This window comes from Salvia miltiorrhiza, chromosome 1, assembly GCF_028751815.1.
Source record: "Salvia miltiorrhiza cultivar Shanhuang (shh) chromosome 1, IMPLAD_Smil_shh, whole genome shotgun sequence".
In the NCBI taxonomy this organism is placed as follows: Eukaryota; Viridiplantae; Streptophyta; class Magnoliopsida; order Lamiales; family Lamiaceae; genus Salvia; species Salvia miltiorrhiza.
This window is the reverse complement of record NC_080387.1, coordinates 18,010,794-18,023,881: the sequence shown is the minus strand read 5'-3', so window position 1 is coordinate 18,023,881 and position 13,088 is coordinate 18,010,794. Positions and strand designations below refer to the sequence as shown.

Sequence of the window (13,088 nt, the reverse complement as noted above, 5' to 3'; positions counted from 1 at the left end):
GATTCCCGACACTAGTGATAGTGGGGTACGAGTATCGATACGACTATTTTTAAAGAATAAAAGATAAGAAGAATAGGTCGAACATCAAGCGGAAGCTTACATCAAAGAATGCTTAAGGGAAAATCATCATAAATGATCCCAAGGGTAAAATTGTCAACGTCGTTATAACTTTTTAATGAACAGGAATTTCATGATCAAAAACAAAACAGGTATAGCTTATTTTTCATAAGGAAACATAATATGCAGAGTATCGCAGCAAAAGGCGAACCGGTTACATGTATGGAGACACATAACCGTGAGTATATTACTTGATTCATATTCAAAGTAACTTCACATCAAGACTTTATCGATAAAAATGAAATACGATAAAGTAAATACGTCATCTAACGATAACGATCCCCCACCAGCACCAGACCAATCTCACTCCTCGCTTAGCCTGCACATTTAGAAATACATGCAGGGCGTGAGTATATAATACTCAGTGGGCAAACGCCGAAAAACAAGAAAGGCGCTCTTAGAGCTATAAGTTTGAAGCTTGCCACATCTCAGCAATACACAGAAATAAGTTAGTATTAAATGAATCTGTGCATGCAGTTTTAATAATCAACATCATAAATAAACGATAGCACTATCAAAGTACTCATCATGCATGTACCACATCTACAACTCATCATCATCAAAGGTACTGAGAAGTAGGCCTCCCTCTCAAGTACCGTGACCGGCCGATTCGCTCAACGGCTCACAGTCACCTCAGTGTACACTAGCCCTGGCAGGATAGCTATCAACTGCCCAGGACCCGAATTCGTCTCATCTCATCAGTAGAGGGTGACATACAAGCTCAACATCAAAAATTGGCAAGTCAAACAGTTCTCAAACATCATTTATCTCAAATTATTTGATAAGCTCATAACATCATTATATCATTTAAGAAAGTTCATACGATATACGTATACTCAAAATATTGCCCACCTGAAGACCTTACTCAAAAACTCCCGTCAAAGCGGAGTTACTTACTTCCCTGCTCTGCTCGTGTCTTCAGGGATCATCGTCATCATCGAAGGTTCATGTCATAAAATGAATCTCGATTAGAACTCAACGACAAAAACTCATGCCTTAACTCATGCTCTATCTTATATTCTATCTCTTAATCGACTCTACATAAACTTCTTCACTCATTTCAAATCCTTAAGTCCAAGGATAAGTTTCAAGAAAATCATGGTTCTAAGTCTCGATTTATCTCTCATATAAGACTCGTCTAATCTCATTAAAACACTTAGGCAACATAAGAAAATACAATCAAACATCAACAAATCATGTTCTGTTTTCCCACTGACTCAACTTCAAAATTTAACAAGTTCTGACTCCGACATCTCCTGGACTCCAGACTCATACTAAAAGAAAGGTATTTGGGTCTAGTTTCATTTAAAAAAAAGTAGAGTCAGAAACTACAAGTGGTTTGGGAGATATGGCGTTTTTACCACGGTCTACCATATTCGGCAGTTTTGAGCAATCGGAAACATTGATTTTTGCAAACTAGTAAACGTTGTCAAACTGAGCTCAAATTTGGTGGATATCGATCCCATACAGTAAGGTTGTTACCATAAAAATTTGGAAAGCTAGATCACTCAGGAAGATACTGAAATGCATGACTTTGTCCCCTGTTCTCTGAAATTCCCGGTAGAAATGTGCAGATTTGGTTTTGCATTTTGTATAAATAGTAAATCAAGTCCAAATGACTTGAAATTTTACCGGTATGCTCAAGACTCATGTAGGGACATGCTGTAAAATTTTCAAAGCCATTAGACATCGAAAACCCGTCGATCACAGTAGGTCAGTAGCCTACGAAAAATCACCAAAAACTCATCTCAAACTCTTAAATGCTCAATTCAACATTCCTTCAAAGAAAACCAATCAAAGCTCATTTTAAACACATATAACACTCAAAAACATTCAAAAACATTTAAAATACTCATCATACTCAAATTAACTCTCCTCTTTTACATCTTAACTCAAATCTCAAGGAAAACGTTTCTACAAACGTATCAAGTCAATCCTCTTCTCAATTTCACGCTTAAAAACACTCAATCATTCAAAATGACCTCATGCTTCATATAACTCATTTTATACATATAAATTCCCTATAATCATACCAACCCAACTTTAATAAAAACTCATATATTCACATAAACTCTCAACAAAAACATGACAACTTCACAAAATGGTCATAAAGCAAATTAGACCTCATTTTATCAATTATTGACTTCTCAAAATATGAAAACTCAAAAACTCTCATAAACTAACTCAAGTCAAAATTTTACTTAGCTTCCAATAGACTTAACCAAACATATTAAAACACCAACATCATGCTCAATTACACATATCTTAAGCCAAATCATTTATTAAACACATAGACAAGAAAATCCCAATTTTTACCAAACTAAACTCTTTGACATTTTATGAACTCACATGGATCTTTAATCTCATCATATATCTATTAATCTTAACCCAATTAACTCACATATAAACCATCAATTTACAAATTAGAGCATAGATACACATAGCCCTAATTTTAGTAAACTAACTCATATCAAAATCATCATTTGACCTCATATACTCAATTTACTCCATCGATCATCATCATATACATCTCATGGACTCATATTCATCATCAATCATCACTTAAACCATCAACTCAAAAGTTCCCAATTTTGGGTAAACTAAACTTTATCAAAGTTTGTATCTCAAAGCATAGCTTTTCAAAACACACATCAATCATCATTGAACATCACATAGATCATCTTTCTCACCCCAATTCAAGGAAAGAAGAAGAAAAATTTTTGAAGGGTAGAACACCCATATTTTCGAAAATTTTGAAGAATAAGAGAGGGGGTGATTTCTTGCTCCAATCCTTCAAATACACTCACATATAACATCATACAAGTCTAATCTATGAATATGGAGATTACTTACCCAAGTTTACACCAAATATCAAATTTTCTCTCACTATCTTCAAGATTGAATCTCCATGGATCTTCTTGAATCTAAGGAGATGGAAGGTGTTTAAGGTGGGATTTTGTTGGTGATTTATGTGTTTGGCATATTTTGGTGAAGCTTTTAAGGTGCATCAATGGAGGAAAATGGTGGAAAGTAGAGAGATGAAGGGGAGAGAGGTGGTGGTCGAAAGTTAGGGGAGAAGGAGAGAGAGGAATTTGCAAGATATGAAATGATCTTGGTAATCTTATAAAAGATTTGTGAATCTTTAAAGAGGATTTGAGAATCTTATGAAATATTTGGCAATTAATGCCTTGATCTCTCTCTCTCTAATCTCTACACTCTCTCTAATCTCTACTCTCTAAATCTCTACTCTCTCAATCTCTACACTTAGTAAATTTTAGTAATTAGTCTCATACTTGGGAAATTAAAAATAAATCATGTGAGAAGGGTGATATAATAATCACAAAAACTATGGAAAAATTACTCATTAATAAAGTACCATAGTATAATTATTCATGTGACCAAAATAGAATAATTATAGCACTAATATTAGTGCACTCACTCAATTATAATATTCATCATCATAGGAAAAATAATTTAAAAAAAAATTATGCTTGGAAAAATTTCCATAAACCGGCATCGTTCGATTTCTCGGTAAAAATAAACCGCACTTTCTTTGGAAACTTAATAAAAATTCCCAAGTGCTAAGGTTTCAAATAAAAATCATAATAATATGGTCATATTGACACACGTCACAAAATCACATAATCATTCAGTCACGTAAATTCACATAACATCACATCAAAACAGTCGGCAGACTCAAATAAGCTAGACGTCTCTCTGACCGACTCTATTTATCAAGGTTTCTCACTCTTTCTTCCTCGACTCTATTTCCAACTCATTATTCCTATTTTTCTTAATAGGACAGTCAATCTCTAATAGCTCGGTATCCGGTAACTCTATTCCCGGTAGTTGGAAATAAAATAAAATCTCAGCTCAATTCAATCAGCATATCTCTAATTCTATCATCGGTTTATTCACTCGTATTTCTATTTAAAAGACAATCTGTCTTATCTACTCATAAAAAAAGTAGTCTCGTAATTCGACATCTCAGTACTCTCAATAGTGTTAAGACACTATCTCACAACATAGGAAAAGTACGGGGTGTTACAGAGTCATTTTCCTTTGTTTTGCTAGAGTTTGTCGCATGGGAGGGCGTTGTTCCAGGGCAGGCCCGTTCTTTGGGCAGAAGGTGCTTTCAAGGCAAAATGCTGCTGCATTCCGCGAAAGACGCATGAGTTTGAAGCAGAGGAGTCTGCCAGAGCAGAGGAGTCGGCCAGGGCAGAGGAGTCTGCCAGGGCAGATAAGCTTCGACCAGAGGGATCCTCCGAACAGAGGAGTCAACCGAGCAGCGGAATCAGCTGAGCAGAAAGTACAGACGGGGCAGAGAAGAAGAGTGCAGAGGATGTAGAGAAGGAAATATATCCAAAACCTTATCTCTTGAGGTTTGGATAAGAACAAATCAACCTCCAGATCATGATGCAATCTCGGGCAGAAGGAGCCCTAATTCCAGCCCACTCATTTTGGGCCCAGCCTGTGTAGCCCTAACTCATGCCTATAAATACCACATAGCTGTGAACCATTCGGGGCGCGCAGGAGAGAAGAGAGAGGGAGCACGAATTTTGAGAGACCGTTGCTGTAGTTTTACTTTCCATAGTTAGGTAGGAGTAGTCGCCCCTTATGGGTATAGCTGTTTAATTTTCTGTTCATGCTTTCTGCGGCACTTTTGGCCGTAAGTACCCTTCTGTCTTCAGTAAGTTTCTATTTCAGTTTTTACTTTATGTTTTCCTTTATATCTTTTGCTTGTGTTATTTACTTTATGTTTGGCTAAGTTTATATTCTGATTTGGGGTAGATGATCTAAGCATGAATGAATAAACTCGAGAGGTCTAATTTGAGCATAATAACTGTATGAGCATATTCCCGATACACTAGGTTTGATTCCAAAAAGGTTGTAACAACTTGGTTAATTAATTGGTCACTAGTTAACTAGGGAGTTCTGACCACAAGTAATACTTTGGGCAAAAGGCGAGTTGCCATCGACCTCCAAAATAGTACAACGAGTGTTGGAGCCGTGACTGCTGTGAAATATCGGCGTAAGAGTCAAGTGGGTCTATCTAGTTCTTAAAGCATTCTGGGCAAAGCACAACTAGCGATAGACCATCGCAGAGAGCGTGGATGTTGCCCGGATCATAAACTGAAAGGATAGATTGGGCGAGGGGTTTTTGCGTGCGTGACGAGTGACAATAGGGGCGCAACAATTCTTATGCCTATAACCACTGGTATGCGAGTATAGTGATTAATCTTTGCACCAATGATCGAGTGTCAATTCATGTTTAGTGATTCGAACCCAAGTCAGAATTATTTTATTATTTGATTTATCTACTTTGTCATTTCAGTTTAGATTGGATACCCGTTCTGCCCATAACCACGTTTTGGTTAGAGCACTGCAGAAAACAAAACCTTTTTAGTGACACCTTTGCAGGAGAAGTTACTGCTCAGTTCCCTGTGGATTCGACTCTGGACTTACCGCTAGCTAATCTAGTTGTGGGCACAGGATTATTTTATTTGCACAAAGCTCAAACGACAGCTCCGTCATCGAGATCTCTCCTCTTTCTTCTCTTCCAAAGGTGGTTCACTCTTCACTCTTAGCACAGCATTATCCTTGCACGGCAGCACATCATGAACGGTTGTATCATCTTTCACAGTAGTTGGTACCTCATGAACGGCATTAACGTCGAGTGGAAGCTTGGCCAAAAATTGATCTTCAATGGCCTCCTCATCCTGCAAATTATCAAGAAAATTTTGTATAATTTTGTCCTCTTCCGGGCTGGTGCACATCAATTTCTCCTTAGCACAATTCTGGTACGTGCTGTTCTGAGCTGGGGCGCTGTTCAGAGCTGTTCGAAGAATTTCTGCTCTGTCCTCCAGCGGTAGAGCTGGAATAGTCAGCGCTGGCGGAATCGGCATAGATGGAGTAATCAGTGCTAGCGGAATAGGCATAGATGGCGAAAGACAGTTAGCTCTGAAAATTTCTACTTCTTCCTCCTGGTCAGCAATCTCCACAAGAGAACAGATATGCATTGAAGAGTTAGAAATAATAGGCTTTTTATTAAAAACGGAGAAAGTTACCGATCTACCAGACCCGACCATGCTCAAAGTTCCAAAACCCACATCAATGCGCGTCTGGGTAGTAGCCATAAAAGGCCGACCAAGTAGAACAAGTTGCCCATTCTTTCCTATAATGCCATGCCCTGCCTCGAGCACCACGAAATCGGCTAGCACCGTGATTCCTCTCACCATGACTTCAACATCTTTTAAAATACCACGAGTGCTACAATATGCCCCATCAGCTAGTTGAAGTCTTATTTTCGTGCTTTTAAGCTCATCTTCCTTCCTGCCCAATTTCTGAAAAATAGCATACGGCATCAAATTGACTGCCGCCTCCAAGTCTAACGTGCCCGTGAATTCTCCAGCTCGACCCAAACCAATACCAATAATGAAACTCCCTGGATCTTCTTTCTTTGGCAATGGTTGGGTTGGATCAACAATTGATGGTGGCAGAGGCGGGCTGGGCTTCGGTGGTTGATATGGCGTACTTGATTTGTGAAGTCTCTGCTCTGGCTTTATCAACTCTGGTATTCTCCTCTGCTCTGGCGTCCTTTTCCTCTGCTCTGGCTGCCAAGCCAGAGCTGGCAGCCTAGTCTGCTCTGGCATCCTCGCCAGAGCTAGCGCTTGATGAGTTTGGCTCTGCTGCTGCTGTAGCTGGTCCAGCGCGCCCGACAGTTGCCCTACGGTGGTCTCAAGGCGTTTAATAGTGGCAGCCTGAGACTACATGCTCTGCTTGCTAACCTCCATAAACGCTTGCAACGTATCCTCTAGAGATTGTTTTTGCGTTGGCATTTGCTGTGCACTCTGGAATTGATTGCGCTGAAAATTCCCTTGGTGCTGACCTCTCCATCCACCATTGCTCTGATTATAATTTATGCTCTGCGCAGGGACAGGTGCAACTTCCGTATGGCTCATCTTGAGCTGCTGTACTTCGCGCATGATTGAGGCCAATTGTTTCTGCATCTCAAACTGGTTCGTCACAGCGCTGGCCTCAACTCTCTTTCCACGGACCGACTTTTGCTGAGAGCTCTCCGCTAATGATTTAAAAATCTCTTTCAGCTCTGCTGCAGTCTTCCGAGCTATGTTACCTCCTGCAGTGCTGTCCACCATGAATTGGGCAGTTTGCACAAACCCATCATGAAAGTATTGCATTAACATCACGTTCGTCAGTTGATGTTGCGGGCATTGACGGAGTAGTTCTTGAAATCTTTCTCAAGCTTCGTGTAAAGGCTCGTCTGGTCCTTGGATGAAATCTACGATCTGCGCTCTGAGCTCCTGTGTCTTGTGACTTGGGTAGTATTTCAGCATGAATTTTTCACAAGCATCTCCCCATGTAGTGATAGAGTTGGGCGGCAGAGAAAGCATCCACGTCCTTGCCCGGTCTTTAAGTGCATAAGGGAAGCACTTGAGCTTAAGTTGGTCCTCCGTGAGATGCTTGTGAAAAATACGAGATCTTATATTTGTTATGCAGTTAGCATGGTTGTAAGATATCAGCATAGTCCTAGTTAAGGACACTGAACTGTGGTAAAGTATATTCTCAAGTCCATGACTAGAGAATAAGGATAGTTTACCAGTTAGACAGTTTAGTTCCCTTTTGGATTATACGATTTCGGATTTCCAGGCTGACCGGAACAAAGAATAATTACCTCGAGCTATGTGTTTTCCTTGGGAGGTAAAACCTTTTGGTTCGACCACTACCTCCAGGATCTAAGGGTGATTCCTAGTTTGCGTGAGAGCATCACCTTCGTGATACCTCAAGTGCAGTTGCAAACTCTAAGGAATCCAAGAACCACAAGGGGTCAAACACATGGAGCAGTACCAAGTTATACGATTATTTGTAAATCGAGGTTTTTGTGCTCATAGAATAAATTCTCACATATTGGAGAAACCTACTAATCTTTTCACAAAAGGCTTATCGAAAATGGTCAATTGAAAGATGGGAATGCGGTTGATGCCACTCACTTAGGAAACTTTAAGTATAAATGGGAGAAGTCTTAAGTGATTAGTAAATAGACGCATTGTATACTAAAAGTTTGCTTTAGTATAAGTGGGAGATTGTTGGATTTGTATACTGAAAGCAAGAACGTTTTATGCTTGTATACAATGTTTCCTAAGTTCATTATCTAATCTCCTATCTGATTGTGTTCATGATTGCATATGTATGTTCTCTATCTCTATACAAGTAGATCATATGGTGTGTTGTAGATCACAGAAGACCATATAATTGGATTAACCTTAAGAGATATAATATAATCACAGCCGAAATAACTCTAGCACAAGTTATTGGTTTAGGCTGCGGTATAGATGGAAGTAGTTTGTCTTGACTACTTATCTATACTGGTACGTCATACGTATTGATAGGACCACAGTGAGATATATTCTTCTATCTGACTTAAGTGAAGAATTAGAGATCTCGGTGACTTATAAGATCTTAATACTAATAAGATGTCAGATATATATGTTGATTCGTTTATCACTTTGACTTACTATGAGCGAGAGTTATATAGTAACTTGAGTACTCTGTATCTTGGGTGATAGCGGTTAATATATGATATCTGATTATCTGTATTAGTACTCGTATCCGATATAGGATAATGACATCCCCTTAAGGAGCTCAATAATGTTTATTGCGCTAAACCCTGCAGGTTGATTAAGTTCAGGCGCAATAATAAGGTTTGAGTGGTACTGCTTAAGGATTACAAAAGAGATTAATTAATTAAGGCTGTCAGAGCTATAATTAATTAATGGATGTCGGAGATTTTAAATACGAGGATTTAATAAGTCTAAATACAAGCCCCGACTCATCACCGGCAATAAAGGGGTAAGTCAATATTGGTTCTCTAGTGGAATGAACTGATATTTATAAATTAATTATGGTCTGGGCTGACCATAGATAAATTAATTTATTTGAGGCCCATCTTTATTCCTTGTATCTGGTCCCTGGACTGGCCCAAAGTCTCCTAGCCCTAGAAGAAGAGAAAAACGCCTCCTACACTAATTCTGTGCCTACACGTATTTATTTTATTATAAATACAGCTGTCAGCTCTCAGGAAAAACACACTGATAAAAATATTAGGGTTTTGAGAGCTGTGGGGCGCAGAGAAGAAAAACGTGTGGAGCTTTTTTTCTCTCTTGGGATTTTCACAGTTCGTTGTCCATCCAACGGTGAAAGCTGAGCGGGATACAGTTCAGAAGATCTGAGCTGGAGTCAGATTTTCGCAGGAAATCAAGTTTTGGCAGTCTCCGAAGAACAGCCATAACTTCCTCTACAGAAGTCCGATTGAGGTGAAACAGACGGCCACGGAAAGCTCTGTCGAAGACGAAGAAGTCGTATTTCTGCACAAAATACGATTGGAGGTCGTTTGAGGGGTCAAACAGAGCGTTTAAGTTGGCTGACCTGTTCAGCGACGGATTGACGAATTCTTAGGAATTCTTCAGGTATTTTCTAACTCCAATGTGCAGCTGTTAAATTCATAGGAGCATGTTAGGGATTAATCGTTGTATGATAAATTAATAATATTCCAAGAAACGATCTTAGGGACAAATCGAGTATTAATTCAGTTTAATATTCCTTCAATTGGTATCTGAGCCCAGGATTAATTTCTTGGCTCTATTATTAATTTATGTACGATTAATAATGTGCGTTGTTTTTACTGCTGTTGTTCTTCGTGGTCTGTTGATTCGTGGGATACGTCGTTTTGACGTTGTAATCGTTTTTCACCACGAGATAAATCCGTGGTTAGATTAGGATTTCAATGTGTATTTGTTTTTCCGTTGTAAATCTGTAAAACTGAGGAACGAGACGAAGACGACGACGAATCAACAACGAAATAATGGTGGATGGGACGGCTGGACGAAGGAGTGGTGGTGGCTGCGCACGCCGAGGGCCGCGCGCGCGCACGCGCTTGCGCGCTGAGCGCTGCGCGCCCGGTCGCGCGCTGCCGTGCCACCGCTGCTGTTCTTTGTTGCTGCACATCGTGGCATGCGCGGGAGGCTGCTGCTGTGCGAGGTCAGAAGGCAAGCGTGGACGCAGCCGGCGGGGGCGTTGTGCGCCCAGCGGGCGACGCGCTGCCGCTGCTGCTGCCGTGCGCCGGACCTGCTGCTGCTGCTGCCGTGCGCTGGTTGCTGCGGGTGTGCTGCACGCCGAGGAGGCCGAGCCAGGCGAGGGCTGCCGCGCCGGGCTGCTGCTTGCGCTAGGGCTGCCGCGCCGGGCTGCTGCTTGCGCTAGGGCTGTCGCGCCGGGCAGCTGCTGCTCGTGCTGGGGCTGCCATGCCGGGAGATTGCTGCTCGCGCCGGGAGCTGCTGTCGAGGGATGCTGGCGGCGCTGCCTAGGGTTTCCAAACCCTAGGGGGCCCAAACCCTACTTTCCAAAGACGGGCCTGTTTTTGAAGTGTTCGGGCCAAGTTTACGTTTTTGGGCTTTCTTTTCTGTTTTATTTGTAATAGATTAGAAATATGGGGTTCCACGAATGGGTCACGAAGAACTTTATTCTTTTAATTCTGTTCTTTGCATGTCGTTGTGTTAATCTTTTATGCTCTTTGCATGCTGTTTTGTCTTTGCTTGTTAATATTTTTTTTAACTGCGCTTAGACAAGCATGCTAGGTTTATCGTTTTCTTAAGCATGTTTGCGAGCATGTTTTACATGTTGCGTTCTAGATGAGCATGTTTAGGATTATGTGTTGAGCATGATCAAACCTTTTGAAAGAAAAAGACTAAGCTTATTAATAATTTTATAGATGATTAAAAATTTTTAGATTGCCACATGCGATCTCTAGACAAAGTGATTGACGATGTGAGTAAACGTCCACACAGCGTGGCTTACTTCATGTTTGTTCTTTCATAAGTTTGTCAGATGAGGTTTCTATAAAAATATTTGAATCCATTAAAGTAGTGGGAGTTATGCAGTAAACGTCCACACAGCGTGGCTTACTCGTATAATTTTTCACGAGTACTTTAGAGGATGGAATTAAATAAGATAACTAAGAAATTAAATTGAATGCGACATGGTCCGTGTGAGTATGTCAAATTCGAGAATTTAATTTCAAAGTTAAATTGTGGTTATTTCTTATTATTTTTATTCTTAAAATTATGTAGACCTCCACATGCGGTCTCTAGACAAAGTGATTAGCAATGTGAGTAAACGTCCACACAGCGTGGCTTACTTCATATTTGTTCTTCATAAGTTTGTCAGAAGAGTTTTCTATTAAAAATATTTAAATCCATTAAAGTAGTGGGAGTTATGCAGTAAACGTCCACACAGCGTGGCTTACTTGTATGATTTTCACAAGTACTTTGGAGAATGGAATTTAAATAAGATAACCAAGAAAATTAAATTGAAAGCGACATGGTCCTAGTGAGTATGTCAATTTCGAGAATTTAATTTTTAAGGTTAAATTGTGGTCAATGCTTAGATATCATATCAAGTACAATGTACAACTCCCCGAGGAGTCCCTTCTTGATGATGATATGGTCTAGTTAAGGTGCCAACTATTAATTTCCTTTGTCAAAAGGTTAAGTTGACATGGATGGAAATTAAATGACTAGGTGAATAGTCTGGTTGAGGAGTTCGTGTGTAAACGTCCACACAGCGTGGCTTGCATATGGGATTCTTTGAGCGGTTGGAGGTTTCATTAATATTGTTTTATCAAAAGGTTACAATATTATTGTTACGAATTATGTGCTTTATGTTCGTTACTTTCAGATATGTCTATGTCTCTTATTGTTTATTTATTCTTGCACAAAGTCTTTTAACCGGTCCACATATATAAAATGGAAACGCAGTTTTGGATTTTTTTATCTTTATCACAAACTAAACACAATTTTTGTGTTACCTACTACTCCACGTTCTTATGGTCCGAACAATGAGTCAACTGATGAGAAAAATGAATTACATAAAAGGTGACATAAGATGAATAATGTGGCTATATGCTATATTATGAGTATAATGTCACAAACTTTGTAGCTCCAACATCAGGGCATGGACGATGCTATTAGCATCATGCTGAATCTCAAGAAAGTGTTCGGAGAGTCGGACTGAGCTGCTCATTTAAATTTGATAAGAGTAATCTTGTTATTTTTATGAATGAGCACAGCTCAGTGCACGAGCATGTCATGCAAATTTTTTGACGGACTTGACTTGCTCAGTGGGAGTATCGACGGTGAGGCAAAAGTCGATATTATCCTGAACTATCTTCCCAAGTCTTTTAATTAAGAACTTCCGCCTCAACGCTGTTATGAGCAAGAAAGATAATACTCTTTTTGAGTTGTTGAATGCTCTAGTTACAGCTAAGGAACTTGTGGGAAAGAGATGTGCAAGCACTTGTTATTGCCAAAGGAGAGCCATCTTCTTCGTCGAATGACGGGAAGAAGAAGGGTCTAAGGGGCAAGAAAGACAAGGGAAATAGTGGGAGTAGTGGTGTGATAAGAATGAGTATTGGAGATTTTTTCTTTCAATACTCAAGGCAAAAGGTTAAGGTACTTCACTTGCTATAGTAACTGAGACATATCGGCTCATTTTCTACTCAGTTATGAGTAGTGGATAACGAGAGAAACTGATAATGATTGTTACACCTTGCATGTTTTATAAGCTGACAAGGAAGCTGAGAAGTGATGAGATGATTGTCTTCGTAGGCAACGTGACTAGAGTCGCAGTTGTTGCAATTGAAGACTTGTCTTTAGGTCTTAAAGACATAGTTTTTAGTTTTAGAGAGTTCCTTATCATGTTCCAAATTTTTGAATAGATGGATCTTATGTCATTTTTGATAGTGGTGTTTCTGTCATAAGAAATGACAAAGTTGTCTATTCTGGTATTTTGAACATCTCTCTTCATACTATAACTTGTCTACAAAATACCTTTATATTGCATTTACATCATCGAACAAAAGAAAGAGAAAAGTTAAGGCTAGTCTCTCATGAGGATCTTAC

General features: G+C 39.7%; 1 long non-coding RNA gene across 1 annotated transcript; it reads right to left on the bottom strand.

The window, feature by feature from the left end:
- Positions 1-390: 390 nt before the first annotated feature.
- On the bottom strand, positions 391-3,363 carry LOC131006825 (uncharacterized). Its single transcript, XR_009095777.1, has 3 exons — positions 2,971-3,363; positions 970-1,033; positions 391-436 (listed from the first exon to the last, which is right to left on the bottom strand). It is a non-coding gene; the product is annotated as an uncharacterized LOC131006825 (long non-coding RNA).
- Between the last annotated feature and the right edge of the window lie 9,725 nt (positions 3,364-13,088).